The sequence below is a fragment of the Artemia franciscana genome, chromosome 13, assembly GCF_032884065.1.
Source record: "Artemia franciscana chromosome 13, ASM3288406v1, whole genome shotgun sequence".
NCBI lineage: Eukaryota > Metazoa > Arthropoda > Branchiopoda > Anostraca > Artemiidae > Artemia > Artemia franciscana.
In genome coordinates, this window is record NC_088875.1 from 24,094,718 (window position 1) to 24,122,309 (window position 27,592).

General features: G+C 35.5%; 1 protein-coding gene across 2 annotated transcripts in view; it reads right to left on the reverse strand.

The window, feature by feature from the left end:
• Window positions 1-27,592, reverse strand: part of LOC136034691 (TOX high mobility group box family member 3-like) — a 138,263-nt gene that overhangs the window by 102,762 nt on the left and 7,909 nt on the right. Inside the window, exon 1 of one of the 2 annotated variants that reach the window (XM_065716019.1) lies at window positions 6,494-6,612. The exons of the other annotated variant lie outside the window; for it this stretch is intronic. The gene's annotated coding sequence lies outside the window, so the exon portion shown is untranslated. Of the gene's footprint in view, window positions 1-6,493; window positions 6,613-27,592 lie in introns of those variants that run through there. 2 annotated transcript variants of the gene reach the window in all.

Genomic DNA, 27,592 nt, shown 5'->3' on the forward strand with positions numbered 1-27,592 from the left:
CAAATTGTACCCTTCCTTCCATTAATTGAAGAAAGATGAAAAATCAGCAGGACATGCTAGTTTCAAAGGTGTAAGCTTAAATCATGTCCAATAGAAACTAGAATTTCCGGTTAGTAACTTCTAGACAAAGTGAATAATTGCTTTTTTCGCAAAACAAGGGTCATAAAAAATTGAGTCAAAAGATGAAGAGACTAATTCGCTTGATTTTGAGCCCGATTTGAAAAAAACTAATACACAGGCTTGTTTGAGTATTAATTAAGAGAAAAGTTTTTCAAATAAGTTTCAAAGAAAAGTAAAGAGCCGTATTAAACCGAAGACAGGCAAAGATAAAATCATATACTTACAAAAATTTCAACTTCATACCCCCTAGCCATTCGCGAGATTTTTTTTTTTATATATAAAATGGCCCCATAAAGGTTTTTTTTTTAATTACTTCACTACTTAGGTTTGAATAGATTCTAATTCCCATAGGGATTTATAGTGCAAAAAACGTTTAGGAAGATCGAAGACACAAGTCCTCTTCCCCCCACCCCCCCCCACCCCCCCCCCCCCACATAACTGTATTCCACACTACTAAAAATTGGAAAGTTTCAACTGTATCCCTCAAGCTACTTCTACGATACTGTAGATATTTTTATAGCCTGAATAAGGATAAGGCCTCAAAACAAGCGTATACTTAAGAATGTCTAAAGATGGAGGATGGCCCAGGCCCTTTAAAAACCTTAATAATGCAAATTTTCAATCAACATTGCCCCTATCAATCCACTCGAGAATCGAAGATTTTAGCTGTTAAGCGTAAAAACTAAAAAAAAAAAACAATCCAAATATTCTTACAATTAACCAATAATAAATCTGTGTAAATTAAAAAAAAAAAACAGAAATTAATAGACAGAAACATTAAATGTAAAATTAAATTTAAAAAAGATATGTGAAAAATTGAAACGAGCAGACATAATCGCTCAATAATTCAAACGTAAAACGAAGGTAAATTAACGCAAATACTAGTAGGACTACCTCCCCCCTAAATCTTCTACAGGGAAGATTGACATTCGCACTTTATTTCACTTGAATTTCAAGCAGTGTATTTTTTGTATTTGTCGTAACGTCAACAAACAAACAACAACAAATAATATTACAAGGTTAAACAAGTTTGACAAATAAATTCCCCCGCAAATACGAGTGGGCTTCCCCCTCTTAACCCCTCTAAAGGGTTTGGATTTCATTGAGCTTTACCGAAAACGATACGTATTGTAAACTGTGAGGTTTATATATCAAAATACCACCACCACAAAAAAATACGATGATAATCAAGGTTAGAAAGAAAATCAAGGCTCTTTAGAACAATTAGATTTGTGACTTTCATTTTAATTTTACCCTTTTACAAGGACACTTTTTATCAAAACTTTCCCTTTTGATTCTATTTCATTCGAACATATAGAAAATATGGAAAATCTTCATGGAAAATTTCAAAGGTAATCTGTTTAGTTTCTGGAAGCAACATTTTGATTTGACGAATTAATAAATGATACAATTGATTTTCTATAGGTTTAAAAGGAATGTGTTAAAATGGAGAAACTGAAAATAAAAATTTACTGCATATCAGACTAATGAAACCATATTGATTGTTTAAAATATAATCATATTATTTTCTTGAACTTCCATCAATTTAAATTTTTTCAGTATTACAACGATAAATGAAAATCTGTTTAAAATCTGCTTTGTTTTCATTAAAATGAAAATGACGCAGCCCTATTTTTATTTGTGGTAATTCCTGTTCTTGTTAAGCTTGACTTGAGCATTCAGTTTAATTTTACTTCTTCTTGGGATTCATCTATTCATCCATAACAATATCTGTTATCTTTGCGTAGAGTCGCCCACCAAAAGTTGTAAGCCTGAGATGGATTGCCTGATTTTCACAAACGATGGGAAAGGACTCCCCCCCCCACCCCCAAAGGTTGAGTGACCTTGGTGGAAATGACACCATCAAATTCAACATATCAGAAAACCTTCTTGTGGAGGTTTCAAGCCCCTATACGCAAAAACGTACCATTAGGTACTCGTTCCGAGAAAGATGACAACGGATGCGTGTTTATTTGTCTGTTTTGTTAAATGTTTTCCATTGCTGATCATATTGAACCAATGATCCTAGAACTTCAGAAAAAAGGCCTACTAGAAAGGAAACAACAATTTCTAGCATTCTTCATAAGTAACAACAAAAACTGTGTTAAAGCAAATCGGTATTATCTGCCATTCTATTGCACAAAACAGCAATTTTGGCCAACGGACCAAAAAGCCATCGAGTTGAATTCAGAGATAGACGACCAATTTAGAATTATCAAAAAATTGTTTACTGAGCAAATTTAAAACTCTAATCCCCTTGGTTCCAGGAAATACGTTCGGACTAAGTCTGTCATGTGGGTGTGGGTACTGCAGTGTGACAGCACCCCCCTCTTATTGCAGACAAAAAAGTGCATTAGCCAAATCCCTCTTTTATAACCAAACCGAGTATCGCTTCTCTGTTTGAATGTGCGTCTTTTCTGAATATACTACTAACCAACAATGGAAGGTAAGATGGTACTCTGGTTTCAAACATACCGCTCAGGAACACTCTTGCTCAACTGAACTCGACGTTGTACGGGCACATTGCTTACAGCTAAATAGCTGAGAGTATCAAGGGTTGCGCGCTTAAATTTTTGAGTTTACAACAATAATGAGTTGAAAAATCAATCACCAGAATTGAGGTCTAGAGACAGCATAGGTGAATTTTTACAGTTCCGACCTATTTACCTAAAAAAAACTCGTTGGTACATCCCTGATATTGCATTTAGCAAGGTCATCCCTTTAATTGCGTTTGAATCAAAATTTGTTACAGCTTGGGACGGGTATACACCACAAGCATTGAATAGAATCTATTGGTCCTTACAAGTACGAAAGGGTCGGAGTCACAAGCTTGGAAAGACCTTCTCAGATCTTAACTTGGCCTCTCTTCATTTTAATGACCAACGCTGTATTGGTTGTAACTTGGTTATAGCACCCAAAAAATTGGAGTAATATGAAAAGTTCTAACGTAGTTGATTATGTATCATATTGTGTAATAATGTTAAAAGTTGTCAAAATAGTCCATGCACAAGGAGTTTTCAACTTTGTGTTGCTGCTTCCCCAAGTTATGCAGCCAAACTTCCCTTTTTATAAAAATATGTCCTTGTTTTTCAACAGTAAATTCCGTTGTAGCAGAACACAAGTAAGAGGGCCAGTTCTTAGTCTTAGGTAGTAAAATTGAATTTTCTGTAGCCAAAACACGGGTTTTCAGTAAATAAAAATAAACTTAAAAAAAAAAATAAAATAAGCAATTTGGCTGCAGTTGCTGAAGAACGTTGGCAACTTTCCAACAAGAACAGAGCTATTCATTCGAAAGCGCGCGGATGGTTTTTGAAAACAGAAGTTTAGACATATTCTGTACAAAAAACGACCATGAACCCACTACGACCCTCCATTTGTACACATTGAAAACTACTGCAGAATTCTTGTTCAAACATGGTACACCATGTCTATTATAGCATTAAAAAGCCTGGAGCTAGGGGCTGGTGCGTTGGAATGCCCAAGGAACTACTCAAGTTCACTGATGAAACATATTGAAAGTCCTTATATAATCCCCTTCAAACAAAATGCAATGCTCCGGTTAAGGTCACTAGTATGACAGAAATTAGGCAGTAAAAAATAATATAGTATCCGATTCTCCTTTCAAAACTCTTTCCAAACATACTAATCACTGCTGGTCACACCTACGTCCCAGTCCCCCTCATAGTGGGGTCAGATACAGCCCTATACTAAATGTTGATGTTTGCTGACTTTTACTATTATTACTTTTTTTGGTATAATCAAACAACTGTTGGTAAGAAATAAGCAAAACAAAAAAAATTAACTACCAACACATAGAAAACTTGTACGTACAGCCTAGGGCTATATTCAGTCCCATTAGGGAGGGGGCCCATCTGCAACGGTAGTGAATATTATATTTGCGCGAGTATTCAACGGAGAATCTAATTGTGAATTTCTTTTTATCCGATCTGATCCCTATAAGAAAATTTTACACCACATACATTTCTTTCTGTTACTGAGTTGCCGATGGGTGGGGTCATAAGCCTTTTTTTGCCTCTTACCATACAATAGATTCACAAGGACATCCAATCATAAGATCATACACAGGCAACCAAGGGACAGATTTCGGCCTAAGTGCGAGGCTGCAAAACTGACGAGTCCACAGGAAGCAGTTATGATAACAAAATATATATTTCAATCGGAATGACTCTGAAAAAATGAAGAACGAAAAAAAAAAATGTTTAACAGGACATCATGAACTGGGATTATTTTAGTAGCGTCACTATTAAAATTACCGAAAGTGACTATATGCTGTATAATTTTTTTTTAATTTGTAATTATGTAAATTTTGTTTTTTAATCATTTCTTTTCAGGCAAGTAAGAAAAGCAAGTAGAGAAAGTAAGACAAATAAAAATAATTTCGTATAGGAATTCTGGTAAATTCCCGCAGCGTAAAATTACTCTTAGAAAGTTCATCCCATTGGAAACTATTCCCCATAGCAGAAAATTTATCCCCCCCCCCAAAAAAAAATGTGTGTATACTTCCCAATAATAAATAATAGGCGTATACGTAAACAATGGGCACGACTTACAGATCTTGCCCAATGGGCTGTGGGGGAACAATTTTGAGGGAAAAGGGGGTGGGAGGGGGGATAGTTGCCTTTCAGTCTTTTTTTGGTCACTTAAAAAGACCAGTAGAGCTTTTAATTTCTGTCCGAATGAGCCCTTTCCAGATATTGTTGGACTGTTGGTTCGGTGAGATCACCTTAGGGAAAAAAAAAAAAAAAACAGAAAAAAAAGCTAACAAATATAACGCATCCGTGGTTTTTCTTCTGGCAATAATTATAAAACTCCGCATTTTTGCAGATGGCAGCTTAAAACTTCTACAAGAGGGTTCTTGGGTACGCTGAATCTGATGGTGTGATTTTCATTGAAATTGCTTAACTTTTGGGGAGTGTTTCAGACCTTTTTCGAAAATTAGTCAAATTTTATCAGGCTCGTAACTTTTGATGGTTGATACTAAACTTAATGAATCTTGTAAATTTGTAATCAGCATAACAATTCAATTCTTTTGCTATATCTATTGATATCAAAATTCCGTTTTTCGGTTACTATTGAGCCGTGTCGCTCCTAGCTTACAGTTCTTTCCCACGAACTGTTTGATCAAAGCGACAAGTTTTCTGCGTTGCTTCTAACAGCGGAAAATACGAAGATGGCTGGGTTATCAATAGCCTAGTCTAGGAATCACAGACCGGTGGCCATCTACAATTGATGTCCAGTATTTTGAATTAAATGTGTAATATTATTTAAAATAATATATTTCGGTCCTCTACTGCCAAGAAGTAAAGTTTTGTGATAACGCTCTCTTGTCATATAAAATCCGATAACAAAAATAATTGTACCACTCAATTTCCCATTCGATGCTTTTTTTCCAAATACAAAAACCACTACAATCCTAATTGACCCCCTCCCCTAATGCCTGGATGCCGTATCCAAATGGCATCTCCCTAGGCCATATCCAAAAGTTTTCAAATCCGCATTCAAGGCTCTTTTCAACTGTAATAATTATCACCATTGAAGTTGCTCCCCCCCTCCCTAATGGGACGTGATATAGTTCAGTAAAGGGTTGCAGATGTATCCCTAGGCTTTTCGCAACAGTGAAGGGATTTCCGTCAGTTCGTTTATGAATTCAATACTATATTTCTTTTTTTTTCTCATCAAATTTTTATTTTGTTCTGGTTTCCTATCTGATAATACTTTTACCTTAATCTGCTGTTTTTTTTTTTTTTTTTTTTTTTTTTTTTTTTTTTTTTTTTTTTTTTTTTTTTAATTGGCTTTATTTGGTATTGTGAAGTAACGTTTGTAAAATTCTAGTTGATTGACTTTTGGCTATCTTGGAAAGGGGTCTCGGAAATGTAACTGAATGATACATTTCTTCTTTATTTTTTAGTTCTGCTAATAAAACACACAAGGTGCTATGTGTCACACCTCAATTTGAAACTCCTTCTAGGACTAAAATGGAATTTGGAAAGAGCGTTAAACGGCGCATCGAATAGCGTGTTAGTCTTTTAGTTGACAAATTCAAGTATTGGAAAATCTATCGGAATTATTGCAATTGTTGTTAGTCTGGAAGGAGAATTTCACACTACTACTACCCTGTGTCGCACTTGTGGTTTCTAGAAAATGTGTCCAATTATAGGAGAAGGGACCCAAACTTCCACACGGCCAGACCACCTACGCAAGTGAGCGAGTTGGTTTTCTTTCATTTAACCAGCCACAAAAAACTTGAAGATACTAGACTAGACTCCACTTTTCAGAAAATAAAAAAGGCGCAGAACTCAATACGATAAATGATCAGCAATTTAAAACAGTCAAATACAATGACTTGACATACCTTATTCCTATATTTGGGTATATCCAGGCTTTAAAATTTTATTAGAACAATCGAATAATTCTTATCAAACATTCACACGAACCACCTTAACGTAGAGGGTAGACCTCGGGGTAAATACTGAAAAGTTACAACCAGCTTTTACAAAATACCTGTTTACTTCATGGAAACCTTTGGCCTAAAGGTCGGTAGAATGGGCATGAGGATGAAATCCGCTGGATGATTATTAAAAAAAGAAGAAAAAAGGGTTTTAATTTGGAGCCATTATACCGAAACTTTGACAAGGGAAGTTCCAGTTTTGATTAAGGGGTTGGGATGAAATTTTCAACTATAAGTATAATAATCTAGACTATCACTTTAAAATAAAGAAAAACTAATAATAAGTTTCTGGTTATTTATTTATCTATGATTTATGTTACATTTCTATAGGTTTAATACGGAAACTCGGCGTATGCAATACGGGTAAGAATATTTTTAAGGCTTATTCTGAACTAAATTCTATGACAACAATTATATACTTCATCCCATTCAGAAAATTTACATTTATTGGATTTTCAGTCACTCCTAGTTCAACTAGATCCTAGCAACCCCTTCCCCCTAAATGCCTAGATATACCTCTAGGCTACATCAAAGTTAGCTGCTTTGTTTTTCTTTTAATATGAACTACGGACCAACTATTGAAGAAAAGTTAGTATAAACAAGAATAAATACGTAAGTATTTTAGAAGACTACACTGTCTTTCAATGAAGTATAAATGACAGTTCAATATGGAAAATCCTTTTATTAGACAGAGAACCACAATAAAGTAATTTCTAGATATTTCCGTCAAATATTCAGTGGTCATCTTGAGCAGGTAAACTCTATTGAAGCGTTATTTATATATACTAAATACTAAGTACATATACTAAGTACAAATAGTAAGTACTAAATACTAAGTATAAAAACTAAGTACAGGGAAACCAAACAGTTCATGGTAACGAACTATAAGTAAGGAGCAACCCGGCTCAATAGTAACTGAAACTCTAGAAACGGAATTTTGATGCCAATAGATATATCAAAAGAATCGGCATATGTTGCTGATTTCAAATCTATAAGTTTCATTTAGTTTAGTTTTACCCATCAAAGGTTGCGAGCCTGACAAATTTGCCTGATTTTTGAAAAAAGGAAAAACACCCCCTAAAAGTCACATAATATTAATAAAAATGACATCATCAGACTTGGGCATATCAGAGAAGCCTACTGTAGTGGTTTCAAGCTCCTCTGCAAAAAAGTAGAATTTTTTAATTTTTTTTACCAGAAGAAAGAAAACAGGCGGGTGTTTTTTTCCAGGGGTAATCGTATTGACCCAGTGGTCGTAAAATATTGGGAGAGGAATCATTCAAATGGAAATTAAAAGTTCTAGTGCCCTTTTATAGTGACCAAAAAGATTGGATGGCAACCCGGACCCCTCCCAAGCCCTTTTGTTCTAAAAATCTTCTGATCAATCTTTGAGATAGCCATTTTGCTCAACATAGTTGAAAGGTCGAATAATTATACCTCTGGAGATATCATGACCCCCCACAACCCCCGAGAGAGGTATTTAAGTTATAAAATTTGTATGTTGTTTACGTATAATATTTTTTATTGGAAAGTATGCATACATTGGGGGGTAGGGGGTGAATTTTCTTCTGGGGGATTTTCCAAGGGTAGGGAAGTTTGAATGCGGCGAATTTTTCAGGTGAAATTTTGTATTGGGGGTATTTATCAAAAATCCTATACGAAATTCTTCTTATGTCTTGCTTTCTCTTTGCCTACTCCATTTTACGCGTGGATATGTTGAGAGCTATTGCCCGGGGTAAATTTTCAACAAATTAAATTTTCTAGAGAATACATCCGTAGGGAGGAGTGATTTTTCCGTGGAGTGGAGCCAGACTTCATGGCTTTATTCAGAAAAACGGTCAGAAATTAAATAAAAGAACAAGTTTTTTCAGCTGAAAGTAAGGAGCAACATTAAAATTTAAAACGATCAGAAATTTTTACGTACCTCAACACCTCACTCTTTATGTCAAAGATTGAATTTGTTCCAACTGTTCAACAAAGACTCTTGAAACACAAGGTTCGCTTAATCAAAACAATAAGAAGGTTTTTATAAAAGGTACTAAAAAACTTTAGCGAAGAGCAAGGTGTCGAGGAGGAGCAGTGCTCCTTAATCTCCCTATTCTGTTTTATATGACTTTCACTGATTACCAACGACTTAGAAACAATTTCCCCACAAGAATGCTTGTTTTATATTTAAGAAGACTGGAATCTCGGCCGAAGACACCAAAAGTGTGTTCATCATTAAAGAAAATCAGGCAAAAAAGTATTGACGTTTATCTCCATGAGATACTTTTGAACTTGGTTTCAACTTGGGATCAGATTGTTTTCCCTGGGCAGGTCAAAAAAAAAAAATGCTCTTTGATAGCCTGCCACGATTGTTCTTGGCGAGTGTTCTTCAAAATACTCTTAGGGCATTCTTCATTGCCACCTAGTTGCAATACTAGGTACTTTGATTTTAAGCTGACTGATTTGTAGCTGCTGAATTTGCCAAATGTGCCTTTTTATGCTAGGTATATGCAATAAAGAGTGTTAGTATTTATTAAGGGGAAAGTTTCAGCCCATTTTTGTCTTCTTTGTATAATACACCACTGGTACAACAGCGCACATAATACAACCTAACATAACCTAACCTAACCCCACCTTAACCCCTAAGGTGCAAATAGATAGTCCAAATTATACAAGTAAAATGCATTATATCACCTGTCACTTGTCTTTGTGGCTATGAAACCGGTTTTCTGAGATCTAACCTAAGCGCAATTCTTAAGTGTGCTTTGTTTAATTAGCAAGTGCCCAATAATGTATTCAATACTAAAAAATCAATAAGTCAAGTAAAAGAAAATTAACGACAAAAAGTAAAATATAAGTTTTTGCTTAGCTAATTCCTTATCCCATTTGACTTTTATGAAATTTCAATTCTTTTTTTTTTAAGTTCCCATTTTTGAGTGCTGAATCCTGCAATTCTGAACTGTCAGTCCATTGAAGGTGTTATTGGTGTTGTTTGTTTCTTGTTTTGTTTTTCACTTTTTCTTGTTATTGTTGAACAAAAGAAAAGAAAAGAAAAGAACAAATAAAAGGAGGTTTATTTGGCAGAGTCAATTGTGGAATTCCGCTTTGGAGCTTAGCAAAGCTCCTACGCGGTAATCTATTTCAAGGGGAAATTAAACTGAGCAAGAACAGTCTTTATGCAAGAGTGCAAAATTTAACAACAAAAATAAGGGCCAGCTAAAAAAAAAATGAATTAATATCTAGGCAACAAAATCTGCAATTTCTTTTCACTACTTCCTTTATTCGTTCTTTTGGATAAGCCAAACTCTATGATCACCTATTAGACTCTTTGATCACCATCTCGTGCGGTTTTTCTAGTTAATGATCTTACTTTCAAACGACAAAGTCTGGTATGTCGGTATGTCAATTTAACGCAAGAGGTGAAGAGTCAACCATTTTCTGAAAAGAACTCCCTAGTCAGCTCACCACAAAGAAACGTGCGATCACTTCTCCAGGTGTTTAACGCAGTTTTGTCCAGGGTTTCTTTCTATTGCAACTAAATGATAGTTTTTGAAACTTGCGGTTTCAAACATTATATCTGGAATTATGCAGGCCTCTCCTAGTTTTGACAAGGTTTCTGAAGACGCTAAATTTCATGTGGAGGTAAACTGAGTTCTGACCCCCTTGCCCCATAGCAAATTGTGCTACTGGTTCACCGAATTTATTCTTGAGAGTTTAATGTGTTGAGTGGTCCTCTCCTGAATTTATTGACTACTTACGGACTATAAACAAGCACGTGTCAGGTGTGGGTAAGATGCTATAAGGAGAATTAATGCCTCTAGATCTAGTCTAGGTTTTCATACCCTTTCACAAAAAAATGGACAACCATGTTTAATGACGAGATTTAATCAAAGGTTATTTTGCAAGGTTAATAATCATTTCTAAATGCTCAAACTAAAAATTGTCTTACATTCTATATCGCTGCTTCAGTTTTTTTTCGGCAAGAAAACAGCAGGAAAGCATACTTCTGTTTCCACTGAACAGCTTCTTACTTCGAGAAAGACATTTGGGACTTGTTATCAAGTAAGTTAGTATGCTTTTGTGACTTCGTTTGAAAAAATTTCACTTGGAGCTGACTAAAATCATGTCGGTTGATTTGTCAAGGGGTAACCGTGACAGCCTGTTCTTCGGAGACTTTCTTCAATTCCGACCAGTATCTTCTAATCCACCATATGAACCTCTGAAACTTCATGAATCCACAAATAGAATTAGACGAATGGGCCTATCCAACCTATGGGAAAAATTTGGATATGATGAACTACCGATAAATATGTGACAGAACTCTATATGAGTTGTGCAGATAACCTTGCTGAAATTTGACTTGGCTTCGGTAGAGGCTCAACAAGAATAGACTCAACAAGAGAAAGGCTGGAGAGCCTTGTAGAACTACAGCTCACGAAAGTGTGAATTTCTATATACAGCAAGCCATAGAGGAAAAGACTCCTGCCACTCTGATGCCAATTAATGTAGATCATATGATCGGTAACTAGTCCCTTCTTTGAAAAAACAGCTCAGATTGCGCTACACTTGTTGCAGTTGACTGAGGTTGGCTGTCTTCAGGTGTTAAAGACAAATAAATTGAAGAAGAGGAAACAAAGAACATGGCAATTTTCGCCGAAAACAAAAAAAGAACAGCAAGCTCTCTGACAAACCTGATATTTGCATTTAATGTACACGCAATGCTCCAAAGAATTATTTCTGTTCATAATAAGCTTTTCACTGGATTCATGGGTTTTGTAAGTGGCTTCAAGCAGCTACCAGTTGGTGGAATAGGTACTATCCTTGTCAAATTTGACTGACAGGAGCTTCTGTTTGAAATCACCCAAGAAACTGTACGCTTTGAAGCAAGTTTTTTTTTTTACACAAGAAGCAAGTTTCCACTTTAACTTACCTCTGGTATTACAATACACAAGTGATAAGTACGGAACTTACAATATACAATTATTGACGCATATACTGGTTGTTTTCATCCGGGTATGATCTATGTCGCTCTGTCACATGTGAGTACAATGGCATGTCTAATGGTACGTCTAAAGTTGACCTGACGAAGATTTTTACCAGATGTTGACGTTTTATTGAAGTGGAACCCTCCGAGAACCCTCTCACCTTTCCAAGTATCTTTCCTTGCCAATTTTAAATGCCATCTCAAGAACTTTACTCCAAAGTGATCTACGAAAGGAATCACCTTGTTATAAGGAAAAAAGAACTTGGATATTCCTACGAACATAATACAAAAATCTAAATCGGTTATAAAGACAGTCATAGGCTTCATAAAGAGCTTCAGGAAAGGGAGTAAAATGTTTTAAAAAGATTTTCTAATTAAAAGTATGATAGAGACTGATTCTATAATTGACGAGGTAAGAGGCAAAAAAGAGCTGATCTCGAGAAAGAGAAACATTTGGGATATAATAACAGATCAAAGTGGATCGTTTGACAAATCTCATTTTGTCAACAAAGAAATCGTAGACACGGCGGATATACCGTTTGGTATAGTCCTCTATCCAAATTTACCAGCAGAAATCAGTCAAAATGGCTGCGAGTGTCAACCTCAGACGATTTTTACCCAAACTTGGAAGAAATAAATAGAAGAATAGTAGATCTTTGTTTGGACAGCGTTCACCTGAGGAAGTCACACGGGCGAAATCTGAGTCAAATGTCATCAGAACATTTGTTCTGAGTCAAATGTTCTGTCGCTGTTCATAGCGGATCTAGTTTTAATAGTGGTTATTATTACGTTCACTGACGGACCCTAGAAGGAAAACTGCAATTATGCAGCGATGGAAAAGTAAGAGAGGAAAAAACTTTGATTTAACAGGCGTGACAGAATATGACTTTCTTAATTTTTATGAAGTGCTCGTAGGGAATTTCACAGTAAATTAATAAGTTGGTACAAAGTATTTGCTGTTTATCATTACAAATATAAACCACATGTCTTTTTAGGTCATCCAAGAAAAAGAATGAATATTTATAGAAGTCTTTGGAACAACCAGACAATTAGTGAAAAACTTACTGGTCAGTAGCGTATGCCTTATACAATAAAAGTGGGTTGGCCAACCAACCCACTTTTTTTCTCTGTGCTTTGTGTTTACGTTGGGTAGCAGTTTAACCATTCAGTGGCTAATAAACAATTTTGATGGTTTTTTCTGCTATTGTTGCGGCGACAAAATTTTTAATGCAATACAAAGGATCTCCCAAAGCTGTCAAAATAGCTTAAATATTTTAACGACGATTTATTTCGTCTTCTTAGGAACATTTTGAGTATTTATTGGCTCCGTATTAAAAACTACAAGTTTCTTATCTTGTTATTAAGCAAACTAGTTGATTTTCCCAATTTTGTTTCCTAGTCTAAGGTTAAGTAATATTTGTTGTTAAATCGGCATTCACGATCTCTTTGCAAAATGGTTATGAAGTCAGAATTCGCTTGTCAGAATTCGCTTGGCAAAAACAAATACCACAAAAACTAAACAAATGCTGCAAAAGCTGTGTTTATAAATTGACCACTTTTTTTCTTTTTTGTTTGTAGAAGAGCATTCTTGTTAGTATCAGGATATCCAACTTTGTTTCCTCCCATCCCGACAACAGTAGCCTCTACAAAAGAGCAGGTTTCAAGAAAAACTGTCTCGTGATAAACATTTTTAATTGACACTATCTGGAAGTCGTGATTTTATTCAACTAAAAAGTAATTTTTTGAGTATGATTAAATTTTATTTTCTATATTAAAAAAAATATAAAAGAGGAAATATGGGTTTTAAATAAAACAACAAAGTTCCTCTGGGGGAAGTAAATAGTGAGATGAAACACAAAAAGAACAAAGTTATTACTTCGTAGCAAATGTGACATTAACTCTAAGTATGGAGCGACTTGGCTCAATAGTAACCAAAACTCTAAAAAACGGAATTTTGATATCAACAGTTCCATCAAAAGAATATGCTTATTACACTGATGCCAAATACACAAAGCTGCGAGCCTTAGAACATTTTTCGGATTTTCAGGAAAGACATGAAACACCCCCTAAAAGTCAAGGAATCTTAATGATAAATAATCACACCATCAGTTATAGCGTACCAGAGAACCCGACTGTAGAGGTTTTAAGCTCCCATCCGCAAAAATGAGGAATTTTGTATTTTTTCAAAAAGAAAGTTCACGGCTGTGTGTTTAAAATTTTGTTTGGTCGGTTTGTTCGTTTTTTTTCCAGGGGTGATTGTATCGCATCAATGGTGCAAGAATAATGGATAATTCAAAAGTTGCAATGCTCTTTTTAAATCACCAAGAAGATTGTAGGACAATAACCCCCTCTCACACCTGTTTTTGTCCAAAGTCATCCATTCACAATCTTGATATAGCCATTTTATTCAGCACAGTCGATAGGTGCAATAAATATGTCTTTGGGGATAACATGACCCCTCGCAGCCCCTGGAGAGGCTTCTGAAATTTATTCATTGTTTACGCACAGTATTTGTTATTGGGGAGTAAGTGAGAAGAAATTTCCACGGAGAGATTTTTCATGGGAGGTGGGAATTTTCCATAGATGGATGCCGAACTCCCCGGCATTATTTGAAAAACGATCAGAATTTTTTTTAAATCAAGTTTTTCCAACCGAAAGTAAGGAGCATCATTAAAATTAAAACGAACATAAATTATCACGTATATTAGGGGAATCGCCCCCTCCTCAATGCTCTGCTCTTTACGCTAAAGTTTGACTTCAGTGTAACGCTAAAGTTGCCCAGTTTTTTTTTAAAGAACGACTCCTAAAACACAAGGGCCGTTTAATTAGAACAAACAGAAGCTTTTTTAAAAGTATTAGAAAACTTTGATGTGAAGGGCGAGGCATTGAGGAGGAAAAAACCTCCCTCATATAAGAAGTAATTTCTATTTATTTTAAGTTTTAATGCTGCTCATTACTTTCAGATGAAATAACTGCTTTTTTTATTTAATATGCCTCTAAGAGTTGCTCAAATAAACTAAAAAAAGTTTATCTGAAAAACTTTTTTTGAAAAGAAATTTGGAAAACTAGCACTTTATTGAAAAAAACCCAAGCGAGAGAAAAATAAATGTTTTATTAGGAATAGAAAAATCCTTAAGTAGCCAGCAGAAAATAAGAGACTGATTCGTAAGCCTATGATAATTTTAAACAGGGGAGAGTATAATTTTAAACCGGTCAGAGAATTTTCCAACATACAACATAAATCGCCCGGCAAAAGTCAATCAGAAAAACAGAAATTTTATTTTCGCAATTGAAGAGTCATTAAGACCCTAAAAAATGACAGACTTTTTATATAAAGCAATTCATTGGTCTCACTAGCCTTATTATCAATGAATATGCAATGTCAAATAGTATTATTCGAATTTAAATTTATTATTGATCAAAGCTCTATGCTAGAGGGACTAAATACTTTAGATAAATATTACCCATCAATTCGAACCTCTGGCGTTTGAAGTCAGATTAAGATAAGTTTTCCACCCCCTGGTCCCCTACCCAGGCCATCTGTCGCGTGCGCGAATTTGGGTGGCAATTGGGGTAATTAGGAAGCCCTCGAGGCTGCTACCTGCGACAAAGAAGAGCTCTTTAACAAGACTATATTTTATTGCTTTGAAAGAGCCAGGTGCAACTCGTGCGGATTAAAATGTTTCGTCATTTCAGATGACATGCGAAAGGAGTAAATCATTTTAACCTTTCACTGGTGCAATTGTCAAAGGCTACACAATCCCTGTTAAACGTTAAGTAATGTGTTGCATAGATTTGGGACAAATTTTCGGCCCACCTTTTTTTTACTTTTAACCTTAAGTTATCAATTATTGTGACAATATTACTTCGTATAAGAAAAGCGCTGGAACTGAAAGAAGTTTTGGCTATAAATAGTTTGCGTATTAAAATTGGAAATTTTTGGGGCTTTCATTCTTCATCTTTGATAAAAAAAAATCGTTCATAGGATTCGAACTATTATGTTTTTATTTCTCTTAACATAAAAGAAAACATAATAATCAAGACTGCTGAAAAGAACAAATGAATGGACTAACAATTTAATATATTGATATGGATTCCTTAGGCTAAAGTTTAAACAATTTTTTTTTAACGTTATGAGAGACCAAATTTTTGAAATGTATTTGGTTTTCGGTAATCTACCTTGAGAGAAAAATAGTTTCTTCATCATTGCAAAAACATTTATAGCATGAATTGAAAGATTATACACTGGTTAAAGGTTTTATACACTTCAGACAAGGTTTTTCTTTTGAAACATGCGATTTTGCGACAAGCCTACAGTCCCAAGTTGCGCCAAAAGGACAACAGAACTATATAAATATATGTTCGTTTTTTTTCAGGGGTGATCGTATCGCATCAATAGTGCTAGAATAACGGAAAAGAGTGAATTCAAAAGTAATCAATTGTGGCGATGCCCTTCTTAAATTACCAAGAAAATTGAAGGACAACTAACCGTCTCTTACATCTATTTTTCTCCAAATTCATCCATTCACAATTTTAATATAGCCATTTTGTTCAGCACAGTCAGAAGGTGCGATAAAAATGTTTTTGGGGATAACATGACCCCTCACAGCCCCCGGAGAAACTTCTGAACTTCATTCATTGTTTACGTAATGTAAAATATATAGATCTGGAAGCAATAAATCCGCAATGTAAATCTATCTTGTCCTTTTGGTGTAAAATACTGCGGTGGGCCGTAAAATATATAGTCTCAGCCATCTATCCATTGCCTGAGCGGTACTTACGAATTTTTTTAGACCTTTTTTTGAGAATGTTCTGAACTTCCTTTAAAAACGGGAAAATTCTATCGTTTTTGTATATTTTTAAAACTTTTCAACATGTTTTTCAATCAAATAGAAAATTCAAGGAAAATTTAAAAATACAATTTGGTAGATAGATAAAGCTCAATTTAAGCTGTTGAATAATAGCCAAATTTTCGTCTTACGTTGAAACGCTAAAACCATAGGAAAACAGAAAATTAACACAACCCAAACTTGAGGAGGGAACATAAGACCTTAATAATATTTAACAGCTAGAAAGACTGCTTAAGGCAATCATTGAACATGTTTAACTTATAGTACATCGCATGGTAGATTTGTGTAAGTCTACTTATATTGATAAGATACTCATTTATTACTTTGTTGTTTCCATTTTGTTGGTTGTAATGACCTTGGAGATGTCCTCGTACCATATCATATGCCTTAAAGCAAAAATGTATGTCGAAAGGGGGAATTTCTTATCAGGAGGATATTCTTCCAATGAATTTTCCCCTAAAAATATAAATTCCACTAAAAAATCAGTTTAGCTTTCCACACACCCCTGTAGATGAATCTTATGGGGCTATCTGTTTCATCGGCAATTTTCTTTATGCAGAAGTTAACTACGGCTGAAAGACCAGGGGTGGTAGGCGGGGCCGTATCCAGATTTTCATCGGGAGGGAGGGGAGGGTACAAACAATTTGAAAAACTCATCAAAAAATTTTTATGTTCATTTTTGTTGCGTTTTTACGAGTCGGACAAACATTTTGGAGGGACGGGGGGTCAAACCGCTAATCCCCCTTTCTGGATACGATCTTGCATGGCCTTGGTGGTAGGGGCGAGAACTCTCCTAATTGTCCTCGCCTGATCCTAAAGATCAGCTGAAGAGACAGTGTCAGTAGCGACAAGGTTCATACCTGCACAGGCTATCCAGCCATCGTCTCCGTTGTGAGACAACGAAGATAGCAACACTTTGGACATATCCTCCGTATTACAAATGAGAGACTTTCAAGATATGGCCCCAAAAGCTTAATAAAACCCCTAAAATCACCTAAGTTCTATAACCTAAGTACCTAATTACCTAAGTACCCAATTTCTCTCTGTTTTGAATTTTAACACCGCTCTTTATTTTCATTTGAAAATAAAATAGTATAATTGCTATTTAAATACGCATTAAAAATTTTCCAGCATATTATTATTATTCTTATTGTCGTTGTTTTAGTATTATTGGTTAAGTATTTTCTAGGAACGAGGAGTTGTGTGAATAATACAGAAATGATTGGAAATGACACAAGATCAACGATTGAAAACCTAATTCCTGGGACATACATAAATGATATGTTTATTATAAATTTGGAGGGACGTTGTTAATACAAGTTCTAGTACTTGGCAGATCAGAGCTACTAATTGCAATTTCCTCGGTAAGTTGCCAAAAATAGTTACTCAGATATTTGGTACTTATTACTTCTTTTTTCTTTTGAATGCCGACCACGTTGATTCTCAACAAATTGCATGGACTCAAGCCATTGTTCTGAGAAGGCCAAAATAAACGCATTAAATCATCGAGGAATTCAGACAATGGTGGAAAAAAGAATGGACAATTAATTTTGTTACCTCTAATATTGCCGATGACCGCTTGGCCTCAGGGGTTACATTTTAATTTTAAAATTAAAATCTCACAACTTGTAACACCGGTTTCTGAGAAGAACTAATAAAAACTATTTTTCTCACGATTCATTTTATAACCTATAAAGCCAAATAGACCTTTGATGTTATTCCTTCATAACAAAATGAAAGATGATTTTTTTTTTCTTTTCACTCTCTGCTGCCCAAGAACGCTTATGTCTCGCTCGGCCTGTATGGTTTTAATAGAGTTGATTAAAAAACTACTAGTAATTTCATAAAATTACGGTGGACAATATCAGTATAAAACTTAACCAAAAGAGACCAGATACTCTTAATGAGGTTTTCAGTTTCCCTAACAACTTTTATTACACCAAAATTCAAAGCTAGTTAATAATGTTGCTGTACAAATAGTGGTATACTATTGACCTTATCAAGCTGCTATATTATTATACTAACTAAGTTTTATTGTAATATTTATCCTCAGTATTATCACCACAGTTACTTTGATGTTCTCATTGAAGTAACTCTAATAGCTTCTTTTCCCTACGTGGATCAGTAGCGACAATCGTATTTATTATTATTGGTGGTGGTTTTATTCGTTTTTAGTTTAGTGTTTTTTCTTTTTATCTTGCGCTGAGGACGCCTAGTTTGGATACAGGTGAAATATGCGCATTATTTTAGTCTTTCCTCTCTACTGGCCGCAGTCTCGTTTGAGTTCTTTTTTTTTGTGGAGTTTTATCTCTCTTTGTTGTTTATAAAGAAAGAACAAGAAGACGAATCTTACGTCTCCCAGTTTTGTCGAAGCTGTATAGCCACCATCACAGACTTATGAGAAGAAAAAGCCATCTGTTCAGTCAGTGTCAAGGGAATATGATATTGGAACTGATTTTCCTAGATGGCTTTGTCTTTTGTAGGTTTCCGATTCTTTGCCACATTTCTTAAGTCATACGCTGTAGCCTGTATGCTGAAGTCTTTAGTAATTCTCTTGGTGGCTGTGCTAAGGCCAATCTGGTTGGACAAAATTCAAAATTTTTTGCTTTCTCCTTTTTATTGTAGCGTTTCTTTCTAGTTTGGGTCGTAAACTATTAATTAATAGCTAATAAATGATATAAAAGTGGTGATAACGAGAAAATTCACCGAGTACATAGCTTCACTTGCATGGGTAGTATTATTACTAAAGATTAGTATGGTTCTGAAAAGTGGGCTTTTCGGAAAACGAGAGGGAGGGTGGATGGTGATTTCGTAGATATTTTCCATTGAAATTGTCTATATATAGTTTTGTTATCCTTCCGACTGACCGTCTATCCAACAACAAGCTGTACAAAATTTTTTTGTTCTGCCCCACTTTCTAGGGCTATGATAAGAGAAAGGTTGAGATGGCTGGAACAATTTTGCAGATGAAGGATGACAAATTACCAAAGATCGCGCATTTTTGCCATCCATCTAGAGCCAAAAGAAAAGTAGGTCCTCTCCAAACTTGGTAGGGAGAGAAATTTAAAGGAAATTGGCATATCTTAGGAGGGGATACAGAGGAAAACTTTGAATAATTTAGGATAGAAGATGAGCGTGCGCAGCTGTGTTGGCCTCAGGTGAGTTGTTACTGTTTGTTTTTAGTAATAGTAGTCAAATAAACACAAAGTAGACACAATGGGGATTTTTTTTTCAAGACAGTGGAATTCAGTTCAATGGATATTTTGGCCCTATGTCGAAGGGCCATCTTCAGCGCAACACCAGAAATATATATATATATATATATATATATATATATATATATATATATATATATATATATATATATATATATATATATATATATATATATATATATATATATATGTATATATATATGTATATATATATGTATATATATATATATATATATATATATATATATATATATATATATATATATATATATATATATATATATATATATATATATATATATATATATATATATATATATATATATATATATATATATATACCAACTTACATGAAAATGTGAGAATTAAAACTAATATTGTTCTTAAAAACTTTTTAAAACAGCCCTAGCATCCTTACTTCAACGAACTTCAACTAGGACTCATCGTTGGACTTCGTTGAAGCAAGGATGCTAGAAAAATAACAAATTTAAACCAACTCTTTCAATGTTTACATTTTCAATCATTATCCTATAGTTTGTGTTTTTGAAAACTAGTTGAATTAACGCTTATTTTCATATACATCTCTCTTGAATCTTAATCTTGGATGGTAATTTAGTCCCATGGAGAATTTTTGTTTCTCATCTAAATTCCGTCTCGACTTGAAGCTATTTAGAAGATAAATTTATGACAAGAGAGGGTCTCCTATGGCAACCACTGAAATATACTCTTCTTCTAAACGAAACATTCTGATAAATTAAAAAAAAAATTCAAAGCCGAAGACAGTTTTAGCTTGAAAGATATAAATATAAATTTTCTTAATATTACATGGAGCAATTGACAAGTGATGAAAAGCAGGAACTTCGTCGGTGCACATGATTTAAGGCAATGATTGTCATTAGTTATCAGTTGACACCCATTTCAAGAAGAAAAAAGCAAATATATAAGTAACAGTATCACAGGTCATGGTAACGAGCTGAAAGGAGAAACTCATGCTGACAGCAAACCGAAAGTCCCAGAACAGAAGCTTTATAGCAACATATACATAAAATTTGTATTGGTGAATCAATAAATGATTGGCCATTTTGTTTTCAAAACGTTTGAAAAGGATGGATTGAAAAGGAAGAAACGTTTTTAATGTCACAGTAAATATACACTGTTTTATTCGGCTGTCAGCAAAGTGAAAATGATTGTTCTGTATTATGTTGTAAATGAATATATTCTGTTGTCAACAAATTGCACATGATTCAGCTTTGCCTTTAGGGAGGCAACAACTTTACTCTTATCTATGGTAACTTTGCTGCAGAAGCAATAAACTGGTTTTGTCTTTATTTCTTTTCTTCTTCTAGTTCGCTGATTTCTACTTATTGCTGCAAACTGGTGAGGGTCTAACCTCCACGGTTTTTACAGAATGTACCGGGTAATTCTTAACTGTAAAGAGGGAGGCCTTGAATAGATTAGGTTGAAGGAGGAGCGTGCGTAGCTGTGTCGGCATCAGGTGGCTTGGTGCTGCAGTGAGTTATTAGTAGTAGTAGTAGTAGTAATTCTTAACTGGAGCCAAAAAGGATGGTTTTTCCTTGTAATTGAGCAAGATCCTAGAGGGTATGAATTAAAATGATTTATAGTCTATGTTGGAGAGGAATATCTCGAGTTAATCAGCCAAGTTTTCTTCCATTGAACCATGTTTCTTAGTTTTGACAAGAAAGCTCTGTTCTAGGAGGCGGAGGTCAGTTTCAAACCGAGGCTTTACTAAAATCTGAAAGTGCTTAAGATGTGCAACGTTTACCCGGGCCCGTCACCAAAGAAACTGGAGATTTTTCTTTGCTCCTTTCTAAGTAGGGGTATTAGAAAATGAGCCTAGGACAACAACTAACTTTTAAATCAAGATAGATGCGGCAATAAAGCATATGGTCAAGTTCCTTTGATCATCCTTCCATGATAAGTGGTCAGGGAAAGGAAGTTTTTGGCCCTTTGTTCAGCCTGACCGGTAAGATTTTCTATTTTTCTTATTGCACTAGGGCCCCTAGTCGAAGGACTTAAACTCATAAAATAAAATTACTTTTCGCCATTTTTCAGGCTTCGTTTTTAGGGGAAAGAGGTTTACCTCGGATATTGTTTTTCGTATATTAAGTTCATTTGGCCCAAGTACATCGACCGTAAGTTTCAAAACAATCAGAGGCAAAGAGTTTTTCGGCCCCTGTACGGCACCTACCCCCCTCTACACATAAACAGATTCGATTATTTCGCCCCGGGAAATGATTCCTGAAATTTTCGAGCCAATCGCACAGCCAGCATCAAACAGACCCCATTTTTTCATTATAAAACATATGTTTAAACAACTCAAAATTTTGTATTTTTTACAGTCCTTGCCTCAGCGGCTGTTGGGGCCGTTTCATCCCTGGAGGTATATTTACTGGATTTCAGGTATTTTGAGAGGAAATCCTGTCTAAAAATTTTGATCGGAAGACTTGGTGACTACAAGGGAGTAAGCAGCAAAAAGGGTCACGGGAATGGGGCTGCTCACCATACAATCACTTTTGATTCTTAAAATGGGTACTAGTGCATCCAATTCCCAAACAAATGGTCCTCTAGGAATTTTGTACTACCACTCCTTCCATGCGAAGCGGCCAAGGAAAAAAAAAATCAGATATATGGCTTATGGTTCTTCCCCCACAACCCCTTCCCGGAAGGCACATTCATCAGAACCAGAGACCATGCTCAAGAAAACGGTGGTTTTAAATTTGTATCCGGTGCCATGGAGGTGTGGGGTACCGGGACGTGTGGGATAGAATCAGCTGTCCCCCCCCCGTTGACCACTTTTCAGCCTTAATAAAGACATTAGAACTTTTGAAATTTGACTGAGTGAGACTATAATCAAGTTTCTAAGACAATCCAAAATGGCCGGAGAAAATAATATATAGGATACGTATCTCTCTTTACTCAGTCAACGCTTTCGCGTTAACTCTGGTCAGCACAGTTGCTTCTGATCATGACTTCACATACAGTAATTTTAACCTTTATTTAATCATAAATTCATTGTCCAACTTACTGTTCTGATCTAATATTTTAGTCTGAATGATCTGGTGCGATAGTGAGATGTTAGAAATATAGCTACTAGGAATAGCGAATGCGATTTTTATCAACTGGTCTTCTTAGGTTTCAAGAAAATCCCAATTATTCTGACTTTATAAAGAATAATTTTAGAAAAATAAATCATTCGGGCTTCCAAAATTCATCTAAGAATACAAAGGGGCAGCAGATGCGTTGTGATAGCTATATTCGCGTGGTATAGTCTCTCTCTCTCTCTCTATATGTCTCTCTCTCTTTTTTTCTTTCTGCTTCTTTCTCTCTCTTTCAATCTCTCTCTCTCTCTCTCTCTCTCTCTCTCTCTCTCTCTCTCTCTCTCTCTCTCTCTCTCTGTCTCTGTCCCTCTCCCTCTCTTTCGCTCTCTTGTTCAGTCTCAATTTTTTAAAATTAGACATCAGAGAAAGAAACAGAAAATCAATAAAATATATCGTAGAAACTCTGTCAATTGACATTCCATAAATTATCCGATGTAATTCTATGCCAAGATTTTGAAAAGTAAATTATACAGCTGGTATATCAATCAGCATCAAGAGCACTATTTATGTGTCAACCCTGGCAGAAATCAATTATAATTTTATAGACGAAAGGCGATTTTTGATAATTTTTCGTAAAACAGAGGAGTTTATAACAAACGATAGTTCTTTCCAAATGCATCCAATCAAAGTTTTGAGATAGCCATTTTGTTCAAAATAGTTCAAAGATCAAATACAAAAAAATTCCGGGGTCGACAAAACTCCCTCGAGCCCAAGGTTTTTATGGAAGGGGTGGTCGTATGCACTTCAGGAAGGGCTTATTTGATTCGAAATTGATAGCTCTAGTTCCCTTTTTAGGAGTAAAAAGTGAACGGAGGGCAACTAGACCCCCCACGCCCTCTTTTCCCCAAATGCCTCTGATCAAATTTTAAAGATAGTCATTTTGTTCAAAATAGTTCAAGGGCCATATAAGAATTCTTCCAGGGTTCACACTACCCCCTAGACCCCGTGGGCAATGATTATAAGTTATGCCCCGGGACCTATATGGTTTTTCTGGGAAGGGTAGTCGTATAAATTTTGAAGGAGGCTTATTTGACTGGAAATTGAAAATTTTAGTTCCATTTTAAGATTTAAGAGTGATCGTAGGGCACCCAGCCCCCCTTACGCCCTTTTCCCCCAAATGGATCCGATAAAATTTGAGATAATTACAAACGATTCACCATATTGCTATAGAAAATTCATTACCATTAATTGCTATAGATAATTTATTATCATTAATTGCTATAGATAATTCATAATTCATTAATTCAAGCTAGATACATGAATTCCGCTTGTTACAGAGGATTCCACAAATTGTAATTTATATAAGAATAAAACTGGATAAAATGTCTTTTTTGGAAGGAGGGGCTAAAACAAGATTGTGGTTGGTCGAACCCACACTCTTTACAATGTATAATTAAATCCTTTGAATACAAAATATTTTCTTGTTACAAAATATTTTCTCCGATAAATTTTTTCCAGAGAGAAATATTGCTTGGTATGGTATTACAGATGAATTTGATAATGTTTCAGTAATAAAATTGGGAGCCCAGGATATAATAAAAAATTAACTTACGTTTTTCCTAAATTCCATTGTTTAAAACCATAATAAAGGGATTTTTAAGAATGTCATAAATAAAATCAGTTTTCAATATTTGTTCTCAAATCTGGCGTCGATCCTGTTCATTGGCTACTCTTTCAAAGCTTTCTGAAGATAAGTTATTGGTCAATGATATACATCCACTGTTGATTCATTGATTTTAAATTCTTATTTATCAAATAATGATTTATCTATTTAGCAGAATTTTGGAAAATCCATCTTGCACAAAATAACCGAAAAGTCAAATAACTATGCCTCCGGGGATAAAAAACCCACAACCCCAGGGGCAAGTGTTTTACGTCATATAAATTGTCCATTGTTTATTTATAAGGTGGGTTTTTATAAGCAAAGAGTGATATCATAAGTAAAGAGTGACTTGGGCAAAATGTATTATTTATCTATTTTCTTTTTTTCTGACAGTTAAAAGTGATTGGAGGGCAACCACCCACACCCATCATTTCCCCAAGCACATCGAATAAAAATTTTGAGACAGCCATTTTGTTAAGCGTAGTTAAAGGTCCAGCAAATATGTCTTTCAATATGTCAACCCTCTCCCAACAGCTCTCAGGGCTGTAAGTGATGCCCCGAGGGCAAATTAGTCTCTTATGGAAAGGGTGGTCGTATGAACTTTGGAGAAGGGTCATTGGATTGGAAATCAGAAGTCCTAATGTCCTTTTTAAGATTCAAAGTGATCAGAGGGCTACTAGCCCCCACCCCTCACGTCACACTTTCCCCAGTTGCATCCAATAGAAATTTTAAGATAGCCATTTTGTTCAAAATGGTTCAAAGATCACATAAAAAGGCCTTCGGGGTTGACATAGCCTCTGGAATCTGGAAGCAACGGTTGTAAGTTATGCTCCAGGGACAAATGAGGTATTTATGGAAGGGTTGATCATGTAAACTTTAGTGAAGACTCATTTAATTTGAAATGTAAAGTTTCGTTCCCTCTTAAGAGTAAAAAGTGACGGAGGGAAACAAGCCCCCCCAAACCCCCGCTTCTCCCCAAAAGCATCAGATACAAATTGCGAAATAGCCATTTCGTTCACAATAGTCCAAAGAGCATATAGCAATGCCTCCAGGGTGGTTACTATTCCCCTGAGTCCAGGGGCAAGGGTTCTAAGTTATGCCCTGGGGCAGGACAGATTAGTATAGAACAGGTTTGCATATAAGGTTTGTATAGAACTACTACTACTACTACTAATAACTCACTGCAGCACCAAGCCGCCTGAGGCCAACACAACTACGCACGCTCCTCCTCCAACCTAATCTATTTAAAGCCTCCCTCTTTACACCCTCCCAGGAAGTTCCCATTTCCTTTAAATCCTTATTTATGACATCCTCCCAACCCAGACAAGGACGACCTGCTTTCCGTGTAGCCCCAGACGGTTGGCCAAAAAGGACAATCTTCGGTAATCTGTCATCCTTCATCCGTAGAACGTGGCCTAGCCATCTCAACCTTTCTTTCATTATAGCCCCAGAAAGCGGGATTGAACCACACTTTTCGTACAACCTACTGTTTGAAATACGGTCAGTCAGCCGGGTGCCCAGAACAATCCGTAGGCAATTTCTCTGGAAAACATCTAGTAAATTTTCATCTGCTTTTCGGAGTGTCCATGCTTCAGAGCCATATTTGACCACTGTCATCACTGTAGCTTCCAATATTCTAATCTTGGTTTGTAGGCTTATCTTTCTATTCTTCCAAACTTTTTTTAACTGTGAAAAAACACCCTGAGCTTTAGCTATTCTACTTTTAACATCTTCACTGCTCCCACCATCTTTACTAATAATACTACCAAGGTAACTGAAGCTCCCAACCTGATCAATCTTTTCGTTACCTAAGGTCACCTGTTCATCTTCACTTATTCCTAACCTTAGTGACTTAGTCTTCTTAACATTAATTTTCAAGCCTATTTTAGCACCCTGAACTCGTAAAACCTCTAAAAATTCATTCATTTTGACGCAAATCACTTTAATGTATTTTTCTGGTATACCATATAACGATAAGACCTTTGTTAACGCTGTTCTATCAACAGAATCGAAAGCTTGCTCATAATCGACAAAACTAAGGACCAAAGGTGTTTGACAACGAAGGGACTTCTCAATTATTAACCTAAGAGTGAAAACATGGTCGACACATCCTCTACCTTTTCTAAAACCGCATTGTTCTTCCCTTAAAACTTTGTCTACAGCATGTCTCAGTCTAAAAAGTATCATATTACTCAGTAATATGCTACCTACAGAGACCAGACTAATGCCTCGATAATTCCGACATTCACTCTTGTCACCTTTCTTATACAGTGGTTTAATTAAGGTTTTCCTAAAATCATTGGGTACTTCCCCTTTTTCAAAAATCATGTTCATAATCTTCAGTAGCTTATTCCTAACCTCAGAGCCACCATATTTAAGGAACTCATTAATCATACTATCAGCACCTGGGGCCTTATTATTTTTTAATCCTTCTAGTACTGTCGCTAATTCTTCCTCACTAAACAAATCTTCCTTCACATCCAAGGTATCACAAACTTTTTCATTTTCATCTATATCTTTTCCTGCAACTGTATCTCGGTTTAGCACATTCTCAAAATGTTCCACCCATCTTTCTTTAACTTTTTCCTTATCACTAATTGTGACCCCATTTCTATCTTTAACTGGGACTAGTCCGGATCGGCTACTCCCTTTCAATTTATTAACATGCCAGTATAATATTTTACTATTATGCCGTCTAGCCGCATCTTCCAGATCCTCAGCAATTTTATCCATCGCCTCCATTTCACATCTCCTTAGTTCATATTTTAATGCTTTCTCCACTTTCTTTACATTCCTTTTGTTTTCATACGACCTATCGCTCAGATAATTCTTATACAAACCCCTTCTACTCTCTATTAAACCTAAAGCTTCTTCACTAATATTCCTAGTTGCTGTCTTAGCACTCTTCCCTAGGACACCATCAGCAACTTCACAAATTGTTTTTCTGAAATTATTCCATCCATCTTCCACATTGTCAAATTTTAAACCCTCAAGTTTAGTACTCAACTGTTCCTGGAATTTTTTTCTCAAATTTTCATCCTGAAGTCTACCAACATCATAACTTTCCGGGAGGGAGTTACTCTTCCGAAATTTCAGCTTTAAATTAACCTTAGACACTACTAGATGGTGATCTTTACTTTTAACATCAATAACGGCACTCCTATACACCCTAGTATCTTGTATTGATCCTGCTAGTCTTCTGTTTACAATAACATAATCAATAATGTTTGCTGTCTTACCATCACGT